Source organism: Oryzias latipes, chromosome 6 (genome assembly GCF_053564925.1).
Source record: "Oryzias latipes strain Hd-rR chromosome 6, Olatipes_Hd-rR_3.1".
In the NCBI taxonomy this organism is placed as follows: Eukaryota; Metazoa; Chordata; class Actinopteri; order Beloniformes; family Adrianichthyidae; genus Oryzias; species Oryzias latipes.
Window position 1 is genome coordinate 10,292,348 of NC_136242.1, and position 21,308 is coordinate 10,313,655.

Genomic DNA, 21,308 nt, shown 5'->3' on the forward strand with positions numbered 1-21,308 from the left:
CGAACTACTCCTATTTAACGCGGAGAATGACACTTATTTGTCAGAGTAAAAACATAATAAATATGAACATTTTACAGAGACTATTTATGAATCTGCTGTGTTCTGATCATGGAAAACGTGACTGATTTATAAATAATTAAATTACAAACACTTTGGTGTTGATTTAATGTATTTGTTCATAAATAAACCCCCAAGTTATTTTTTCATGCCAATATTTATTTTGTTTTTGTGCCACTGAACGATTAACGGGCTCTTGCAAGGAGGCATTTTTTTCTGTAGTTTTCTTACACCTTACTGAAAATGGCTTTGAAAATGAATCTGTCCGTGTTCCTGGCAATAATTCAACCGTTTTTCGTGAGATCAAACTGAAAACGAGCAGATGTGCAGCATCACAGGACGGCAAGGAGAAGCAGACATCTCAGAAGATTTCCTCTGGATGCCCTGACCAGACAGAATAACTTGTGAGTTAAACTTAAAGCTTTTTTTTTAGTTAAACCTAAACTTTAACTTAAACTTTGTTACTAATCATGCTCAAGGTTACACAGTCTGCTGGGTAAGAGTTTAACATTCTTTTTCAAGTGAGTTGTGTAGTCCAATTACATGAAACACTTGTGAGTTCAAAGTTTAGAATTTTTTATTCAGAGTCAAACCATATCACTTGTTTTAAACAAAAACAAAACAAAAACTTTCATTTTTAAAAGTTTAAATGAAAATCCAAAAACCCAGCCAAATAAAAACCACGAGATTTTCCAGAATTAATAAATACTTCATAATCTAAAATGTAAGACATCAAAATAAATAGAAACATTAAAAAAATGTGATTTAATTTCCTCAATGAAATAATTAATGTTGCATTTTCCAGGGTCTTCCACGTCTCTACTGCTTTACCAACACAAAGGTGTCTGTCCTGGCCCTTTACGCTGACGGTCAGTCCGACACAAGACTGGATTTTCGGTTGACCCGCAGGACCATCGAGCATCTGGGTCGATGGTCCTGAAGCATCAGCTTCGGGTTCCTCACACTCTGGGGGGTCACAGGAGACTGACGTCCTGGTGTTTCTTTTCTGGCTGGTGTGTGGCACATCTTACAGTGTGGTAGCCAGAGTCTTTGACATGACACGGTCCACCGTGAGCGATGTTGTCCACAGGACGGCAGACCGCATCCTCCAGCTGATGAGCAGGGTCACCCAGCTTCCCAGTGGGAATGAACTACCATAAGTCGCCTCTGGATTTTAGCAGCTCGCTTGGTCTTTCTCCTTCCAAAGGGTCACAAGGAGCATTGATGGCTGCCACATAAGAATAAAGGCCCTAAAAGATAATGCAGCTTGTTATTTTAACAGGAAGCTTTTTTATTCCATTAAAATGCATGCTGTATGTGACTCTAATGCCAAATTTATAGATATTTTTGTTGAGAATCCAGGATCAATCCATGATTCACAGGTTCTACGTAAAAGCCCAATTTATGTAAATCAAACAAACCCACCTGAAGGATCCTTTTGGGTGATGGTGGGTATCCCTGCATTGCACATCCCATCATGCTGCTGACACCCTACAGGGAACCCATGAGGAATGCCATTGAGGCAGTTACAACCAGAACCACTCCAGAACACGCTCTGTTGTGAAGAGAGCATTTGGCATGATAAAGATGAGGAGGAGAGCAATATTTCTGGGGGCACTGGAAGTAAAACCAACCTTTGCAATGAAAATCATTGCCTGCAGTTCAATTCTGCACATTCTGTGCATCAGCAAAGGCGACTGCTTAGCCACAGATGTTGAGCCACAGCAGGACAACACCAGGAACATGCAGGACGAGCAGAGTCACGTCTGTCTGCAAGGACAAATCTTTGCTTTCCTTTCAGCTCCAACTGTGACACACATGACTCTAGAAGACCAGGATTATTGTTAACATGTATAAAAATAAATATTAACATATAAAACGAAATTCTAAATATGTACATCTGATATTTATATGAAAATCCTTTTAAGATTGTTAAAAATAGCTCAGATTTAAATAATACATGTAAATTATTCATTTTTGTTCATACATTTATTAAACAAATTGGAAAAACAATGGCTGCATTACATTTTAGAACAATAATTTTCAACTCAAGTAAACTTAACAGACTCTCCTGTCGCTGTTCCTCCCTTCTAGCCCTTTCCTCCTCTCTCTTCTGGGTCTTTAACATAAACCTTTAACCCAGTTCGACAACGATTAACCGTTTATTAAAATGAAGTCAAATCTGATCATGTGTCTCTACCCATCTGGCACGAGCTAGCTTGAAAACAAACAGGCTATCTTTCTCCATCCGCAAATGGATCGGATTTTCCTCATCCTCGTCTGTCCCTACATATATGAACACATTTAAAACATGTGTTAATAACTTGTGACTACGGTTAGAAGTCACTGCTTTTTGATGTAATATCTAGCGTTTGTTTTTAGCCTTCGGCGCTAATTCGCGTTAGCGTTAGCTTTAGCATTACTGAAATTGATGAGCTTCAAAACAATCTAGGTTGTTGATTGAGGAATATAACATATTAAACACATCATCCTAAGTATTTACAAATATATTTTACAACAGATACTGGATATTTTTTAATATACTTACACGTTTCGGTGGTTTTCCTTGCGCAACCGGCTGCCATTTTCGAATGATTCAGACGAATGATTATCTCGCGATAATCAGCCAACTTCCGTTTCTACTGAAATGCCTTCTGTTTCTGTCGAAAATTTCAGTAGTGTGTGTGAGAGCATTTTGGATAGTGTATGTGAGAGCATTTTCACATGTGTATGTGAGAGGATTTTCACATGTGTATGTGAGAGGATTTTCACATGTGTATGTGAGAGGATTTTCACATGTGTATGTGAGAGGATTTCAGTAGTGTGTGTGAGAGGATTTCAGTAGTGTGTGTGAGAGGATTTCAGTAGTGTGTGTGAGAGGATTTCAGTAGTGTGTGTGAGAGGATTTCAGTAGTGTGTGTGAGAGGATTTCAGTAGTGTGTGTGAGAGCATTTCACATGTGTATGTGAGAGCATTTTCAGTAGTGTGTGTGAGAGCATTTCACATGTGTATGTGAGAGATTTCACATGTGTATGTGAGAGATTTCACATGTGTATGTGAGAGATTTCACATGTGTATGTGAGAGATTGCACATGTGTATGTGAATGAATACATTTTCAGTTGTATGTATACAAGCATTTCACTAGTGTGTGTGAGAGATTTCACATGTGTATGTGAATGCTAATTCTGAATAATGTCCTACACGGCACCTCATACCAACAGGTGTGCTTTTAACGTTTGAGTGTGTGTGTGTTTCATGCAACTTAACCTGTCAGTTGTGATTATAAAGCTACAGCAACTTGTTGCTTTCTGACGCTTCATGATCTTACCCTCGCTACTATAAATGCTCCTGTACCCCCCCCCCCCCATCTGTCATCCCTCTCTCTTCTTTCTTCCTTTTCTTTTCCGTCCGGTCCAACAAAAAAGTATTTACAAATATAATTAACATGAATAAGGTTTAGCTGGAATTACAAAAGGGGTTTATTTAGATATTAATGTGGTGTATCATAAGATTCACAACCCCTGTTGTAAAAGTAAAAGTAAAATATGTCCAACACAAAAGGCTTTCTTTCAGCTCTAAACTGTTTGCTTAGCTGTTGGACAGGACAAGTTAGAACGCTGGTTTGTATTTATCATGATACTGTTACTCGTGTCATGGTCCCTCTGGGAGTCCTCTCCTCCCCCATCCCTTGTCTGCTCTGCTCTCAGATTGGACCCAGCTGTGGACACTCACCTCATCAACCTGCCTGCTCTTCCTAAGAGGAACCTTCCCCAGCATTCTTTGCCAGTTCGTTGCCCTCTATGGTGCAGTACTCACATAACCTGAAACTTAATCTAGTTCCTCTCTCGTTCATGTACTCACATCTGCCTCCTTGTCTACAGTATCAATCTTCACTAGTGCCTACCTGGTTACTTCCTTCTACTCTCTGTCCGGTTACGCCTGAGCTCTCGCCCGCATGTTTCGACACGTATCCGCGCCAAACCACGATCCCACTCCACGCCTCGCCTCCCTTTTGGAACGCTCTACTCCACTACAGGTCCTCAGTCCATCTCCTTCATCTCAACCGTCGCTACTCAAGCTCCTCTGACATATCTGGAAAACAAATCTTTCTATTATCCACTACAGACTTGCGAGATCTTTCCGGGTTCCAGCATCTGGGTCTGTTTCCGTTCCTCGAAATCATGACAACTATTATGTTATAAATGAACTATTTTCGGTGAGCATTAATATATAAAAAAAAAAAAAAAACAGAAAGAGAAAATAGCCTTTTTCTTTTCAAAATATGAATTAGCTTACAACTTTTACAGTTTCACACAACTTTCTTCCAAAAGAAAAGACCCTGTGCCACATGTCAATGCAGCAAATGTAGTATAGGTAATGTAATATCAGCGAAGATTAAAAAAAGGAAAAATATTTTTGGTGGATCTCAGCCAGAATTTAATAAATCTAAAAAACTAAAATTAAATCAGAAATAATTAAGAGGCCCTTACCGTATTTTTGTACCACAGGGCATAATCAAATGTCTTGAAATTGCTCAAAAAAAAAAAAAAAAAAAGTCTACCTTTTAATTTAGTGTGCCTTTAATAATAACTCTGGTTGTTCTTGATGACTTCAAAGTGATTTTCTGTGCTGCAAAGGGCTTAAAAATCTGTCAAAATTTTTTGGTCCAACTTAGTTAAACTACGAAGCCACAGAACTTGATGAATTCTTGGAGCATTATGGGTATTGTAGTCAGGAGCCTCAGGGAGTGATATAGTCTATAGTCCTTCAACTGTTTGATAATGAGTTGAATAATGTTTGAGCTACTTTACAGCACTTTTTTAATACCTCTCTTCTTACTTTTTACGCTACAGTAACTTTTTAAAATTAAAAGCTTTTTTTTAATTTTCTTTATCCAGAGTCACAGTGGAGGAGTAAAAGATCCAGATGTGAATGTGGAGCCTCAGGATGCAGACCCCTGACTTAAACAATCCATCGAAGGCTGAGTAAGGATGTTTTTTTAAGATACCTTTAAGACACCAAAGAATAACAGTGCAATTAGCCCCTCCTGCTTTAAATAAAGTCCACACAAATGTAAATAGGTGTCATGACAGCTGCCGCCCCGCCCCGCAGCTGCTGCTCGTCACCTCTGATTCACCCCACCTGTGCACCTGAGTATGTATTGCTGCCATGCAGTTCCACTCACTGCTGGAACGTCAAGTCTTCTGCCTGATTCCCAGCTCACTCATGCTCTGTGGTTTCAGTCTGTCTGCAAGCCTGCCTTTTTCTCCACGCTCTCTCCCTGCCTCCCTGCCTGCCTGCCTGCCTGCCTGCCTTCCTGCCTTCCTGTCCCAAAGTTTTCAACAATCAACTTACCTGCCTCCGACCTCCATTTACTCATTTCCAAGTCCTCTCTCAAGATACCAAGCAGTAAGACCTTCCTCATCTACAAACTCTGTTCACGGACTTCCTCATTCCAAGACTGGCTCTGGACACTGCTCCGTTCCATTCCTCATCACCCACAAGTCTGCCTCAGCGCCCTCTGGTGTCAAGTTTCAGCCATCGTCCCGCCTGCTCTGGTCCTCAAATAAACTCTGAAGTTCTTACTCCTGGGTTGGTCATATTTTGTTGGTCCTCAAGACCTGGTCCTGACAGTACGTTCCAGCCAACATGGACCCAAAGACGGCCCAGGAGTTCCAGGCTCAGGTAGAAGGTGCTTTTCATAATTATGACATGCGGATGGCTGAATTTACATCTAGCCTGCGTGAAATTACTGAAAAACTCTCTGCTATGTGCATCTCCCTAAGAACTCCTCCTCCTATCACTGTGCAACCTGTTAACGAAATTAAGATTAATCCTCCTGATAAATATGACGGAAATCCTGCATCATGTAGAACCTTCCTCTGCCAATGTGAGATAAATTTCTCGCTACAAGAATCTGCCTTCTCTTCTGAAAGATCTAAAGTTGCCTATGTTATTTCACTGTTAACTGGTCGAGCAGCTCAATGGGCTACCGCTGAGTGGGCTCGGGATTCTGTCATCTGTTCTTCTTACAGACAGTTTTCAAAGGAACTCAAGGCACTTTTCGACCCTGTGAAACCCCATCGGGAGGCAGCACGCCAGCTTACAAAGATACGTCAAGGTACAGAGACTGCTGACGAGTACATTATACGCTTTCGAACCATAGCATGTAACAGTGCATGGAATGAGGAGGCCCTCTATGACATGTTTTATGAGGGACTGTCGGAGCGCGTTAAGGATGAGTTGGCAGCACGTGAACTCCCAAGACGGATCAATGATTTGATGTCACTGGCAGCCCGCATTGACAGACGCATTCAGGAGCGAGGAAGGGAGAGACATCGCAATTCACTTAACCCTAGAGTCTACCATGAACCCCAGTGTCGTTTCAGTCCTAAGCCTTCTCTGATTTCAGGATCCAACATGGAGGAGCCTATGCAGTTGGGTCGCACACAGCTCTCCAAGGAGGAGAGGGACCGTCGGTTCCAGCAGAATCTTTGTTTCTACTGTGCTGCTCCGGATCACCGTATTGAAAACTGTCCAGTAAAAGGTCTGGCTCCACACGAAAGAAGGAGACGTGTGTGAGCCTTTCCCTATCATCCTCCTTCCAACCTAACCCAAGGACTAAAGCCACGTTTCATGTCCGGAATCAGGTACTCTCAGAAACTGTACTAATTGACTCTGGGGCAGACAGTAATTTCATGTCAGAGGAACTTGTTAACAAGTGGGGTGTCAAAGTCTTTCCTCAGCAGAAGCATTTGAGTGTCAAAGCCATTGATGGACACGTCATAACCAACAGTCACCTGGTTACTGAACCAGTGAAGATGCAAATGGACAATCATTTTGAATTTTTCAGATTTCATGTTCTCAAGAATACTAACATTAATGTAATTTTAGGTCTGTCCTGGTTGCAACAACATAATCCACAGGTTGATTGGCGATCAGGTCGGATCCTGACTTGGGATACTGGCTGCTACAGTAACTGTCTAGGCGCTATGGAAACACCACTGTCCGCAGACCATAACAGGACCACAGGTGACAAATACCCAAATCTCACCAAAGTACCTGCTGTGTATCATGACCTTAAGGAAGTATTCAACATATTAAAAGCCTCTGCTCTACCCCCACATCGTCCATATGACTGCTCCATTGAACTTTTACCAGGCACATCACCTCCCCGAGGCCATACTCTCTCTCGGCTCCTGAAAGGCTAGCCATGGATATTTGCATCAAGGAGTCGCTGGCTGCTGGACTCATAAGGCCTTCTTCCTCTCCTGCTGGGGCTGGGTTTTTCTTTGTTAGGAAAAAAGATGGGGGGCCTGAGACCATGTATTGATTACAGAGGGCTCAATGAGATCACCATCCGTAACCGCTATCCTCTGCCCCTAATGTCATCTGCTTTTGAACTTCTTCAGGGTGCCAGTATTTTCACCAAGTTTGATCTACGCAACGCCTACCATCTGGTCCGGATCAAGGCAGGGGATGAGTGGAAAACAGCCTTCAACACACCTTCAGGCCACTTTGAATATCAGGTCATGCCATTTGGCTTAACTAATGCTCCTGCTGTTTTTCAAAACCTTGTCAATGATGTATTGGGAGACATGATTAACCACTTCGTATTCATTTATCTGGATGACATATTGATCTTTTCACGTTCTAAGGCTGAGCATATCCAACATGTACGCAAGGTCCTTCTCAGACTACTACAAAACCAACTTTATGTCAAAGAAGAGAAGTGTGAGTTTCATGTCACTACTACCTCTTTCCTGGGGCTGGTCATCTCAGAGGGGAGTGTCAAGATGGATCCTAAAAAGGTGCAGGCAGTATTGGAGTGGCCGAAACCCGAGAACCGTAAACAACTTCAACGATTTCTTGGATTTGCTAACTTCTACCGGCGCTTCATTAAGAACTACAGTAAGATTGCTTCACCCTTACATGCCTTGACTTCATGCAAAAGGAAGTTTTCCTGGAACCAGGAAGCGGAGTCTGCCTTTCAGGAATTAAAGTACCGTTTTACTTCAGCCCCTGTTCTGATTACACCTGACCCAGGTAGGCAGTTTATTGTAGAAGTAGATGCTTCGGACACAGGGATTGGTGGCATCCTCTCTCAGCGGAGCCATGACAATAAGGTCCACCCGTGTGTTTTCTTTTCCCGCCGCTTGTCTAGTGCTGAGAAGAACTATGACGTCGGGGATAGAGAGTTGCTGGCTATCAAGGCCCTGGAGGAATGGCGTCATTGGCTAGAAGGGTCTGAAACTCCTTTCGTCGTGTTCACAGATCACAAGAATCTGGAGTACCTGAGAACAGCCAAGAGGGTTAACTCCCGCCAAGCCCGCTGGGCTTTGTTTTTTAACCGGTTTGATTTCTCTCTTTCCTATAGACCAGGCTCTCTGAACACGAAGGCTGACGCACTATCCCGAAGGGACGCCTGCCCGTCACGGGAGGAGACTCCGGAATTCATCTTGCCAGTTTCTGCTCGACTAGCGATAATAAATACTGATATTGAGGAGGAGGTACGATCTGCTAATCAGGGCTCCCAATCTCCGTCAGCCTGTCCCACTGAATGTATTTATGTTCCAGATAATCTCAGAGCAAAGGTAATACAATAGTTCCATTCATCCCGCATGTTTTGCCATCCTGGTCAGAGGAGAACTTTAGCTATTGTCCGACAGCGGTTTTGGTGGGCAAGCTTGAGAAAAGACATCACTGAATATGTCTCTGCTTGTGCAGAGTGTGCTCAAGTCAAAGCTTCTACATCTCCTCCCGCTGGGTTGCTACAACCGCTGTCAGTCCCTGGAAGACCCTGGTCTCACATCTCTTTGGATTTCGTCACAGGGCTTCCACCATCTGACGGGAAGACTGTTATCCTAACTGTGGTGGATCGGTTTTCAAAGATGGTGCACTTCATTGCTCTTCCTAAACTCCCTACAGCCAAGGAGACCGCTGAGGCCCTTCTCAACCATGTATTTCGCATCCACGGCATTCCCAGAGATATCGTCTCGGACAGAGGTCCCCAATTTACAGCCAAGTTCTGGGCAGAGTTCTGTCGCCTACTAGGAGTGTCTGTGAGTTTATCTTCTGGCTTCCATCCACAGTCTAACGGCCAATCTGAACGGCTTAACCAGCAGTTGGAGACTAGCCTCCGTCTCCTCTGTACCCGAGAGCCGGCTTCATGGTCCCGTAACCTCATCTGGGCAGAATACGCCCATAACATTCTTCCTTCATCTGCCACAGGTTTGTCTCCCTTCAAGGTGGTGTATGGATACCAGCCCCCTCTGTTTGCCTCCCAGGAGGGTGAGGTCTCTGTTCCCTCAGCCTATGCTTCTGTACGGAGATGTCAGCAGGCCTGGCGCAGGGCCCGGCAGACTCTCCTAAGGACTGTGGAGACCTACCGTACCGCTGCCAATAGACGGAGAGTTGCGGCTTCTTCCTATCAGGTGGGCCAAAAAGTATGGCTTTCTACTGCTAATCTTCCCCTCCGTTTGGAAAACAGGAAGCTGGCACCGCGGTTCGTTGGACCCTTCCCTATCTCCAAGGTGGAGCCAGTTAGGACCAGTCCCCTTGTTCCTTCTGCCAATGCCCCGCCTCCACGTCGGTACATCGACGGGGGTCCTGCCTATACCGTGAGACGGCTGCTCCGTTCTCGTCGTCATGGAAGGGGTTTGCAGTTCCTGGTGGATTGGGAGGGCTATGGCCCGGAGGAACGTTCCTGGGTTCCTGCTCAGTTTGTTCTCGACCCCAACATGATCGCTGACACCGGAACTGGTCTTTTAGGTTGTCCATCATGAAGTAGTCTGTAGTCATTTTTCATAGTTATATCTTTTCTTAAATTTTGTTCAGCATTACCATCATCTTCCTCTAGTTCACTGACTGGGAGGTTTTGGAGGGGCTCATCATCTTCGTCAGTTATCATTCGGCTGATCTCCTGCAGGTGTGCTGCATCAGGAGGAGTCTCGTTAATGGGGTCAATCACAGGTGTATCAAATTTACTCTTCCCAGTTTTGAGTTTGTTTGCAAACGACTTAGGGCAGTTTCTGAAGAGGTGGTTTGTCTCACCACAGAGATTGCATTGGCGGCCATTTGGGCGCTCCTCATACACATGACCGATGTTTCTACATTTACCACAGAAAGGTTTTGAGCAATCTTCCACTAGATGGCCATGCTCTCCACACCTTCTGCACAGTTTTGGCTGTCCTTGGTAATGAACATAGCCTCTATTCTCCCCCAGCACTATCAGTGATGGGAGATATTTTAGGCCTTGGAAGCCCTGTGGGTCTTGCCTCAGGTTGATAGGCACTCACCAGGCACAGTTCCAAATACCGTCTATATCCCTAACTTTAACAGCTTGGCCTTTTGCGGTACAGTATCTGCCCAACCACACACAAATATCTTCTGCATTAACTGTTTTGTGAAACATTTTGACAATCACTGTTTTCATTGAATTGTCTGTTATCTTTTCTAATGTGAAAAGAGAAAAATGGGATTTTACGTTTTCAAAACGAGTCTAGAATTCGCTGAGAATAGTACTAGTTCGAAAGCTTACATCAAAACCTTTATTCAGTGGTAGAGTCAAGATGCAATTCAGGTCTTCAGGTTTGAAGCCTAGAGTTTTCTGGACCAAGTTCCTTGAAAAGTCCAGTCTGGACATATAAGTTACCTTACCTTCAATTACCTGGAAGATGAACCGGACACTATGGTGCCTCCGCATGCCTGCAGAAGCTGCTGACATTTTGGAGGCACCACAAAGGGGTGGACTGGACAGGAGTAGATACCTTAACTCAGGTTGCTCCGGGGTGCCTGTTAAAAAACATTGACAGTTCGGTAAGAAGTGAACCTTTACAATTGCGCAGCACCAATATCTCCAACAGTTGATATGATGGCAAATTACAGCAGACAAACATCAAACAACCGTCGGAGTGACCACAGTCTCTGTCAATTGACAAGATACAAGAACAGATCTGATAAGAACAGATATTACACTTGATCTTAGCCAAAAGGCCGAGAAGCGATAAGATAAGAACAGATACTACACTTGATCTTAGCCAAAAGATAGTCTCTCTGTCTGTGTCTGAGTTTGCCCTTTTTCGACGGCCCCTGTGGTGTGTGCTCACTTTGATTAATGCCTCGTTCTAAAACAAAATAGTGACTCAGTTGACATATAATTAGGTTTCTTTTCTGATTCTCCAAGCTTTTTCTGCTGATTAGATTCAGCGCTGGAGAATCCATAAAACGGGTTACTTGGGTGGGAACTCTGGTTTGTGATTGAAATTGAGAAGCTGGTTCTCAGGACAGCCACATCCGCAAAGACTATCTTTGTAGAAGCTTGACGTGGTCGATGAATTCCTGAGAACGTTGTAGCTGATCGTCATTCATAAACCTCAAAAAGATGGGTGGGGCTCATTCACAAAATCTCACTAAAAAGAAAAACGGCACATTGCTCAGGTCCAGAAAGCTTTTCATAAAGTTTGGAAGTATGTGGAAAGTCAGGATCAGACATAAATCAAGTATTTGGATAAATGGGTTAAAGATTATGGATTTCATAGAAAGTTAAGCAGCCTCAGAGTGCAGGACAGAGTAGAAGGAGGGGGGAGCAGCTTCACAGATCAGAGTGCGTGTGCCCGAGCCTGCAGACAGGCGGACGAAAACTCGCAGAAAGGAGGGGTGATTTCTCCATTGTAAGCAGATATAACAGCTTTCTCTGCTCTCCGAATAATGATAGGACGTGTTTTAGTGTGTATTTTAGTGTTTAGGACATGGACAAGGGTAGATGTTCAGAAAAAGCTATAGAAAGTATAATTTCTTACAAAGCAGACGTAGATCAGTTTGTGCAGGACACACCTCCCTCTTGAATAAACATGATCAGACTCAGATGGCGGGTGCCGATTTCCCTTTTTTTTAGTTCAATTTCCCCTGCTCATGAAAAGTTTGATTGCAGCCTTCTGACCCCACTTATCAGGTCCCTGCATTTCTGCTTGTAAATCAGGATTGACTCCTTAAAAGCATTCCTGAGGATCTCTGGTTCACTAACTCGCCTTGCATTTTTTTAATGGACATGTCTGCTAATCTTTCTAAGTTTCAACTCTCAGGGCAATAAGTGCAGTAAAAGTAAACTCCAGCTGGCCCAAGCACAGGTTAAAATTTTTGGGACATTTAGTTTCTGTTTCTAGCAAAATTATTTCTCTCCCCGGACCTCACCACCTTATCTGATCAGCCCCCCACCTTTACTCACTCGCTGTAAGCTGCAGCTGCTTGCGCGACTGATAGTTGAAACAATGTGACCTGTGATTCTCTTGTGCGAATTCTCCAGAATCACCTGCAGTATGCTCCACTCCCTTCCGTCCAAACTTTCCCATTAGTCAACGTGCCTGTTTTTACCGTTTTACTGTGTCCGTGCATTTTACTTATTTACGACCTGTTTCCCTTTTAATGTGTTTTTCACAATTTTTTTATTTTTTGCCTAATTTTTTATATTTTCATGCCTGGCTCTACTGACACCATTGATGATTTACATGATTATTTGAAGAAAGCTGTGAGAACAAAGGAACACATTGAGTCTGCCTCCAGCTCTTTCCTCCCCACAGACTCTGCATCCCCACCAGAGGGCCTCTGTCGGTGACCTGATTCACTTGAAGGCCATTTAACGGACTGATTGGTCACACCCGAGGTGGACAGGACCCTTCAAGGTTCTCCTCACCATGCCAACTGCAGTACACATTGCTGAACGACCCTCCTGGATTCACGTAAGCCACTGTAAATTGCTGAGAGCATATGAGACTGACATTTTGAGACACATCCCTGGTTGAAGTCCAACTACGAAGCCGCCGCAGTGTGACACTACTCCTGGCAAGGGAGTGTTTCCTCTAGCACTCCTCTCTTCCAGCTACAGTGAGCTTCGAACCAGCTAACATGGGTCCAGCTGTTGCTCGTGGTTTCATCTTGTACTTTTATTCCCTCTTCCTCTGGAGATCTCACTCACATCATCAATGAGGTCAAGGCCCTTAAATAACAAATTTTTTCTCAGATGACTGACGCCTACTGGTCTGGGCCCCCACTTTATTGGCTTACTTCTGCTGGAGTGTACTGATAAAACTAGTCACTCCGGTCCTCTGTGTGTTGTTTTTCTTTTTTCTTTTCGTCATCTGTTTGATTCCATGTGTCAAATGAATTATCGCTGCCAGGCCGACTCTATCAGCATTATGCCTACAATTAACCTAATTCGCATCCGCTCGCAGTTGAACCTGGTCTTTACAGATTTATTTTATTGTTTTTCTTTTGTTTGATTTGAATTTGTTTATTTTCTTTATTTCTTAATATGTTTCTTGTACTATGTAACTTTAATTAACGATTTTGTGCCGAGGTCTGGACTGGTGATGCATGCGTATCCTTACGGATGGTTGTCGAGGGGCACAGAGCCGTTGATGAGTTTTGCCCTCCCTGATCGCTCACTGAATGTTTGACACAGATGGTATAAGTTTAGCCCTGGAGGTTTTCGCATCAACACTCATGTATCACCTACCACCTCTGATATGCTAATTTATTCACGTTGATTTTATGTTTTCCTTTGTATTTGTATTTACATGTACCTATTCACTTTTGTTTTCGATGCAGACCCGATATGATGCCTATACTACTATCTTCGTGAAATGGTATTTGGTTGAAGATGAGTGTTCTGCTGACTTTCCATATATAATTTTGATATGGCAAACAGGGGGGTATGTGAAGAATAGTTAGAAACTGCCTTTAACTTTTTACACTAATGGTTTAAACTTAATTCACTGAGCATGTATTGTCATCTCAAAATTATATTACATTTGAAAACAGCACAGCCAAGCTATTGTTTTCACAGTTTATTCTCATCCTCCCTTTTTTCTGTGAATGTGTGTTCTGCTGAGCAGGCCTCAGACTTATCTTCACTTTAGCCTTGGAGTTTCTCTCCAGCAGTAACCTGTGGGCGTGATTTTCACACGAGGTCCATCGGACGATCTTCTGAATATGCAAATGCAGGGTTTTTATACCAACCCCATCCCTGAACTCTTTGTTTCGGACTTTAAATGCACCATGTTCATCTGTCTGTCCCCTTCGTGTTTGTACGAAGTAAAACCTCCACAAAAGATAAGTAACTGTCTCTGAGTCATTATTAATTCATTTCTGTGTGCAGGAAGCTGAAGGGGAACGAACCTAAAAATATTCCTACTTTACAGTCCTGTTTAGAATCTCCAGTTTCCTCACAGCATCAAACGTTGGGCCGTGGATGATGTCATCCATGCCCTGCTGCAACAGCAGACTCCTTGAGAGTGCTGTGACTTGCAAAAAGTGTTACAGTCTGGCAGAATTTAATTTCACATAAACAGTTGTTTTACCATTACTCAAGCATGCCAGCTGGACTATAAACTTTTTCTTTGTACCAATTTAAAGATGTGGGCACTGTTCCCAGAAACACTGCAATACTGGGTCAATGCATGGAGTGAATAGAGCAAGCTCCACCTTCACATCCGTTCTTCAAAAATCGGCTTAATACGTTGTCCTCCACTGGAGGACATATCAGATATTAAACTGATAAGAACAGATACTACACTTGATCTTAGCCAAAAGGCCGAGAAGCGACAACTAACCACTTCACTGCCAATGAGAACAACTCTTGCAGCAGGACACTGGACTCATGGACGCCTGTTAATAGGTGGGACTTGGTGACCCACCTCAAATCCCAGCTCCCCACAAAAGCTTCACATGTCCTGATGTGAATGAAAAAAGCAGCCAGTCAGTAGGAAACACTGTCTTGTATACACACCTATGTCGGTTCTAGAATGTAGGTCGTATGAATTCACAAATATCCATATTTGGATCATTTTTCACGTATACATTTAGAGACACAAATTAACCGTAGACACACAAACAGTTGAAGAAAACTTGACTCATAGGCTTTATGCTGACTGCATTCAAGTGGATTGAATTTAGCCTTCTAGGGTGTTTTGTGTCACTGATGTGGTACCTTTGAACAACAGCATTGAATGAACACAGCCCCTCCACTACATCAAAAGTTGCATGCTGACGCTGATGCAAAACCTTTAACTTGATGACTTTGAGGACCATGCCCCCTCCACTGCATCAAACGTTTGGCCGTGGATGATGTCATCCATGCCCTGCTGCAACAGCAGACTCCTTGAGAGTGCTGTGACTTGCAAACAGTGTTACAGTCTGGCAGAATTTAATTTCACCTAAACAGTTGTTTTAACATTAATCAAGCACTACCAGCTGGACTAAAAACTTTTTCTTTGTACCAATTTAAAGATGTGGGCACTGTTCCCAGAAACACTGCAATACTGGGTCAATGCATGGAGTGAATAGAGCAAGCTCCACCTTCCCATCCGTTCTTCAAAAATCGGCTTAATACGTTGTCCTCCACTGGAGGACATATCAGATATTAAACTGATAAGAACAGATACTACACTTGATCTTAGCCAAAAGGCCGAGAAGCGATAACTAACCACTTCACTGCCAATGAGAGCAACTCTTGCAGCAGGACACTGGACTCATGGACGCCTGTTAATAGGTGGGACTTGGTGACCCACCTCAAATCCCAGCTCCCCACAAAAGCTTCACATGTCCTGATGTGAATGAAAAAAGCAGCCAGTCAGTAGGAAACACTGTCTTGTATACACACCTATGTCGGTTCTAGAATGTAGGTCGTATGAATTCACAAATATCCATATTTGGATCATTTTTCACGTATACATTTAGAGACACAAATTAACCGTAGACACACAAACAGTTGAAGAAAACTTGACTCATAGGCTTTATGCTGACTGCATTCAAGTGGATTGAATTTAGCCTTCTAGGGTGTTTTGTGTCACTGATGTGGTACCTTTGAACAACAGCATTGAATGAACACAGCCCCTCCACTACATCAAAAGTTGCATGCTGACGCTGATGCAAAACCTTTAACTTGATGACTTTGAGGACCATGCCCCCTCCACTGCATCAAACGTTTGGCCGTGGATGATGTCATCCATGCCCTGCTGCAACAGCAGACTCCTTGAGAGTGCTGTGACTTGCAAACAGTGTTACAGTCTGGCAAAATTTAATTTCACCTAAACAGTCGTTTTAACATTAATCAAGCACTACCAGCTGGACTAAAAACTTTTTCTTTGTACCAATTTAAAGATGTGGGCACTGTTCCCAGAAACACTGCAATACTGGGTCAATGCATGGAGTGAATAGAGCAAGCTCCACCTTCACATCCATTCTTCAAAAATCGGCTTAATACGTTGTCCTCCACTGGAGGACATATCAGATATTAAACTGATAAGAACAGATACTACACTTGATCTTAGCCAAAAGGCCGAGAAGCGACAACTAACCACTTCACTGCCAATGAGAGCAACTCTTGCAGCAGGACACTGGACTCATGGACGCCTGTTAATAGGTGGGACTTGGTGACCCACCTCAAATCCCAGCTCCCCACAAAAGCTTCACATGTCCTGATGTGAATGAAAAAAGCAGCCAGTCAGTAGGAAACACTGTCTTGTATACACACCTATGTCGGTTCTAGAATGTAGGTCGTATGAATTCACAAATATCCATATTTGGATCATTTTTCACGTATACATTTAGAGACACAAATTAACCGTAGACACACAAACAGTTGAAGAAAACTTGACTCATAGGCTTTATGCTGACTGCATTCAAGTGGATTGAATTTAGCCTTCTAGGGTGTTTTGTGTCACTGATGTGGTACCTTTGAACAACAGCATTGAATGAACACAGCCCCTCCACTACATCAAAAGTTGCATGCTGACGCTGATGCAAAACCTTTAACTTGATGACTTTGAGGACCATGCCCCCTCCACTGCATCAAACGTTTGGCCGTGGATGATGTCATCCATGCCCTGCTGCAACAGCAGACTCCTTGAGAGTGCTGTGACTTGCAAACAGTGTTACAGTCTGGCAGAATTTAATTTCACCTAAACAGTTGTTTTAACATTAATCAAGCACTACCAGCTGGACTAAAAACTTTTTCTTTGTACCAATTTAAAGATGTGGGCACTGTTCCCAGAAACACTGCAATACTGGGTCAATGCATGGAGTGAATAGAGCAAGCTCCACCTTCCCATCCGTTCTTCAAAAATCGGCTTAATACGTTGTCCTCCACTGGAGGACATATCAGATATTAAACTGATAAGAACAGATACTACACTTGATCTTAGCCAAAAGGCCGAGAAGCGATAACTAACCACTTCACTGCCAATGAGAGCAACTCTTGCAGCAGGACACTGGACTCATGGACGCCTGTTAATAGGTGGGACTTGGTGACCCACCTCAAATCCCAGCTCCCCACAAAAGCTTCACATGTCCTGATGTGAATGAAAAAAGCAGCCAGTCAGTAGGAAACACTGTCTTGTATACACACCTATGTCGGTTCTAGAATGTAGGTCGTATGAATTCACAAATATCCATATTTGGATCATTTTTCACGTATACATTTAGAGACACAAATTAACCGTAGACACACAAACAGTTGAAGAAAACTTGACTCATAGGCTTTATGCTGACTGCATTCAAGTGGATTGAATTTAGCCTTCTAGGGTGTTTTGTGTCACTGATGTGGTACCTTTGAACAACAGCATTGAATGAACACAGCCCCTCCACTACATCAAAAGTTGCATGCTGACGCTGATGCAAAACCTTTAACTTGATGACTTTGAGGACCATGCCCCCTCCACTGCATCAAACGTTTGGCCGTGGATGATGTCATCCATGCCCTGCTGCAACAGCAGACTCCTTGAGAGTGCTGTGACTTGCAAACAGTGTTACAGTCTGGCAAAATTTAATTTCACCTAAACAGTCGTTTTAACATTAATCAAGCACTACCAGCTGGACTAAAAACTTTTTCTTTGTACCAATTTAAAGATGTGGGCACTGTTCCCAGAAACACTGCAATACTGGGTCAATGCATGGAGTGAATAGAGCAAGCTCCACCTTCACATCCATTCTTCAAAAATCGGCTTAATACGTTGTCCTCCACTGGAGGACATATCAGATATTAAACTGATAAGAACAGATACTACACTTGATCTTAGCCAAAAGGCCGAGAAGCGACAACTAACCACTTCACTGCCAATGAGAGCAACTCTTGCAGCAGGACACTGGACTCATGGACGCCTGTTAATAGGTGGGACTTGGTGACCCACCTCAAATCCCAGCTCCCCACAAAAGCTTCACATGTCCTGATGTGAATGAAAAAAGCAGCCAGTCAGTAGGAAACACTGTCTTGTATACACACCTATGTCGGTTCTAGAATGTAGGTCGTATGAATTCACAAATATCCATATTTGGATCATTTTTCACGTATACATTTAGAGACACAAATTAACCGTAGACACACAAACAGTTGAAGAAAACTTGACTCATAGGCTTTATGCTGACTGCATTCAAGTGGATTGAATTTAGCCTTCTAGGGTGTTTTGTGTCACTGATGTGGTACCTTTGAACAACAGCATTGAATGAACACAGCCCCTCCACTACATCAAAAGTTGCATGCTGACGCTGATGCAAAACCTTTAACTTGATGACTTTGAGGACCATGCCCCCTCCACTGCATCAAACGTTTGGCCGTGGATGATGTCATCCATGCCCTGCTGCAACAGCAGACTCCTTGAGAGTGCTGTGACTTGCAAACAGTGTTACAGTCTGGCAGAATTTAATTTCACCTAAACAGTTGTTTTAACATTAATCAAGCACTACCAGCTGGACTAAAAACTTTTTCTTTGTACCAATTTAAAGATGTGGGCACTGTTCCCAGAAACACTGCAATACTGGGTCAATGCATGGAGTGAATAGAGCAAGCTCCACCTTCCCATCCGTTCTTCAAAAATCGGCTTAATACGTTGTCCTCCACTGGAGGACATATCAGATATTAAACTGATAAGAACAGATACTACACTTGATCTTAGCCAAAAGGCCGAGAAGCGATAACTAACCACTTCACTGCCAATGAGAGCAACTCTTGCAGCAGGACACTGGACTCATGGACGCCTGTTAATAGGTGGGACTTGGTGACCCACCTCAAATCCCAGCTCCCCACAAAAGCTTCACATGTCCTGATGTGAATGAAAAAAGCAGCCAGTCAGTAGGAAACACTGTCTTGTATACACACCTATGTCGGTTCTAGAATGTAGGTCGTATGAATTCACAAATATCCATATTTGGATCATTTTTCACGTATACATTTAGAGACACAAATTAACCGTAGACACACAAACAGTTGAAGAAAACTTGACTCATAGGCTTTATGCTGACTGCATTCAAGTGGATTGAATTTAGCCTTCTAGGGTGTTTTGTGTCACTGATGTGGTACCTTTGAACAACAGCATTGAATGAACACAGCCCCTCCACTACATCAAAAGTTGCATGCTGACGCTGATGCAAAACCTTTAACTTGATGACTTTGAGGACCATGCCCCCTCCACTGCATCAAACGTTTGGCCGTAGATGATGTCATCCATGCCCTGCTGCAACAGCAGACTCCTTGAGAGTGCTGTGACTTGCAAACAGTGTTACAGTCTGGCAGAATTTAATTTCACCTAAACAGTCGTTTTAACATTAATCAAGGACTACCAGCTGGACTATAAACTTTTTCTTTGTACCAATTTAAAGATGTGGGCACTGTTCCCAGAAACACTGCAATACTGGGTCAATGCATGGAGTGAATAGAGCAAGCTCCACTTTCACATCCGTTCTTCAAAAATCGGCTTAATACGTTGTCCTCCACTGGAGGACATATCAGATATTAAACTGATAAGAACAGATACTACACTTGATCTTAGCCAAAAGGCCGAGAAGCGATAACTAACCACTTCACTGCCAATGAGAGCAACTCTTGCAGCAGGACACTGGACTCATGGACGCCTGTTAATAGGTGGGACTTGGTGACCCACCTCAAATCCCAGCTCCCCACAAAAGCTTCACATGTCCTGATGTGAATGAAAAAAGCAGCCAGTCAGTAGGAAACACTGTCTTGTATACACACCTATGTCGGTTCTAGAATGTAGGTCGTATGAATTCACAAATATCCATATTTGGATCATTTTTCACGTATACATTTAAAGACACAAATTAACCGTAGACACACAAACAGTTGAAGAAAACTTGACTCATAGGCTTTATGCTGACTGCATTCAAGTGGATTGAATTTAGCCTTCTAGGGTGTTTTGTGTCACTGATGTGGTACCTTTGAACAACAGCATTGAATGAACACAGCCCCTCCACTACATCAAAAGTTGCATGCTGACGCTGATGCAAAACCTTTAACTTGATGACTTTGAGGACCATGCCCCCTCCACTGCATCAAACGTTTGGCCGTGGATGATGTCATCCATGCCCTGCTGCAACAGCAGACTCCTTGAGAGTGCTGTGACTTGCAAACAGTGTTACAGTCTGGCAGAATTTAATTTCACCTAAACAGTCGTTTTAACATTAATCAAGCACTACCAGCTGGACTATAAACTTTTTCTTTGTACCAATTTAAAGATGTGGGCACTGTTCCCAGAAACACTGCAATACTGGGTCAATGCATGGAGTGAATAGAGCAAGCTCCACCTTCACATCCGTTCTTCAAAAATCGGCTTAATACGTTGTCCTCCACTGGAGGACATATCAGATATTAAACTGATAAGAACAGATACTACACTTGATCTTAGCCAAAAGGCCGAGAAGCGATAACTAACCACTTCACTGCCAATGAGAGCAACTCTTGCAGCAGGACACTGGACTCATGGACGCCTGTTAATAGGTGGGACTTGGTGACCCACCTCAAATCCCAGCTCCCCACAAAAGCTTCACATGTCCTGATGTGAATGAAAAAAGCAGCCAGTCAGTAGGAAACACTGTCTTGTATACACACCTATGTCGGTTCTAGAATGTAGGTCGTATGAATTCACAAATATCCATATTTGGATCATTTTTCACGTATACATTTAGAGACACAAATTAACCGTAGACACACAAACAGTTGAAGAAAACTTGACTCATAGGCTTTATGCTGACTGCATTCAAGTGGATTGAATTTAGCCTTCTAGGGTGTTTTGTGTCACTGATGTGGTACCTTTGAACAACAGCATTGAATGAACACAGCCCCTCCACTACATCAAAAGTTGCATGCTGACGCTGATGCAAAACCTTTAACTTGATGACTTTGAGGACCATGCCCCCTCCACTGCATCAAACGTTTGGCCGTGGATGATGTCATCCATGCCCT

At 43.1% G+C, this 21,308-nt stretch overlaps 1 long non-coding RNA gene, 8 other non-coding genes and 1 pseudogene across 9 annotated transcripts; all 10 read right to left on the reverse strand.

Annotated features, from left to right (window-relative positions):
• Positions 1-616: 616 nt before the first annotated feature.
• LOC144992531 (uncharacterized) lies at positions 617-2,726 on the reverse strand. The gene is made up of 4 exons (XR_013656568.1): positions 2,606-2,726; positions 1,692-1,881; positions 1,483-1,612; positions 617-1,307 (listed from the first exon to the last, which is right to left on the reverse strand). It is a non-coding gene; the product is annotated as an uncharacterized LOC144992531 (long non-coding RNA).
• Positions 2,727-10,966: 8,240 nt separating this feature from the next.
• LOC144992930 (U2 spliceosomal RNA) lies at positions 10,967-11,065 on the reverse strand (annotated as a pseudogene).
• Positions 11,066-14,469: 3,404 nt separating this feature from the next.
• Positions 14,470-14,660, reverse strand: LOC144992758 (U2 spliceosomal RNA). Its single transcript, XR_013656825.1, has one exon. It is a non-coding gene; the product is annotated as a U2 spliceosomal RNA (small nuclear RNA).
• A 682-nt stretch (positions 14,661-15,342) lies between these two features.
• LOC144992690 (U2 spliceosomal RNA) lies at positions 15,343-15,533 on the reverse strand. Its single transcript, XR_013656759.1, has one exon. It is a non-coding gene; the product is annotated as a U2 spliceosomal RNA (small nuclear RNA).
• Positions 15,534-16,215: 682 nt separating this feature from the next.
• LOC144992743 (U2 spliceosomal RNA) lies at positions 16,216-16,406 on the reverse strand. The gene has a single exon (XR_013656811.1). It is a non-coding gene; the product is annotated as a U2 spliceosomal RNA (small nuclear RNA).
• A 682-nt stretch (positions 16,407-17,088) lies between these two features.
• LOC144992691 (U2 spliceosomal RNA) lies at positions 17,089-17,279 on the reverse strand. The gene has a single exon (XR_013656760.1). It is a non-coding gene; the product is annotated as a U2 spliceosomal RNA (small nuclear RNA).
• A 682-nt stretch (positions 17,280-17,961) lies between these two features.
• On the reverse strand, positions 17,962-18,152 carry LOC144992744 (U2 spliceosomal RNA). The gene has a single exon (XR_013656812.1). It is a non-coding gene; the product is annotated as a U2 spliceosomal RNA (small nuclear RNA).
• A 682-nt stretch (positions 18,153-18,834) lies between these two features.
• On the reverse strand, positions 18,835-19,025 carry LOC144992692 (U2 spliceosomal RNA). The gene has a single exon (XR_013656761.1). It is a non-coding gene; the product is annotated as a U2 spliceosomal RNA (small nuclear RNA).
• Positions 19,026-19,707: 682 nt separating this feature from the next.
• Positions 19,708-19,898, reverse strand: LOC144992777 (U2 spliceosomal RNA). Its single transcript, XR_013656842.1, has one exon. It is a non-coding gene; the product is annotated as a U2 spliceosomal RNA (small nuclear RNA).
• A 682-nt stretch (positions 19,899-20,580) lies between these two features.
• On the reverse strand, positions 20,581-20,771 carry LOC144993008 (U2 spliceosomal RNA). The gene has a single exon (XR_013657036.1). It is a non-coding gene; the product is annotated as a U2 spliceosomal RNA (small nuclear RNA).
• Positions 20,772-21,308: the final 537 nt, after the last annotated feature.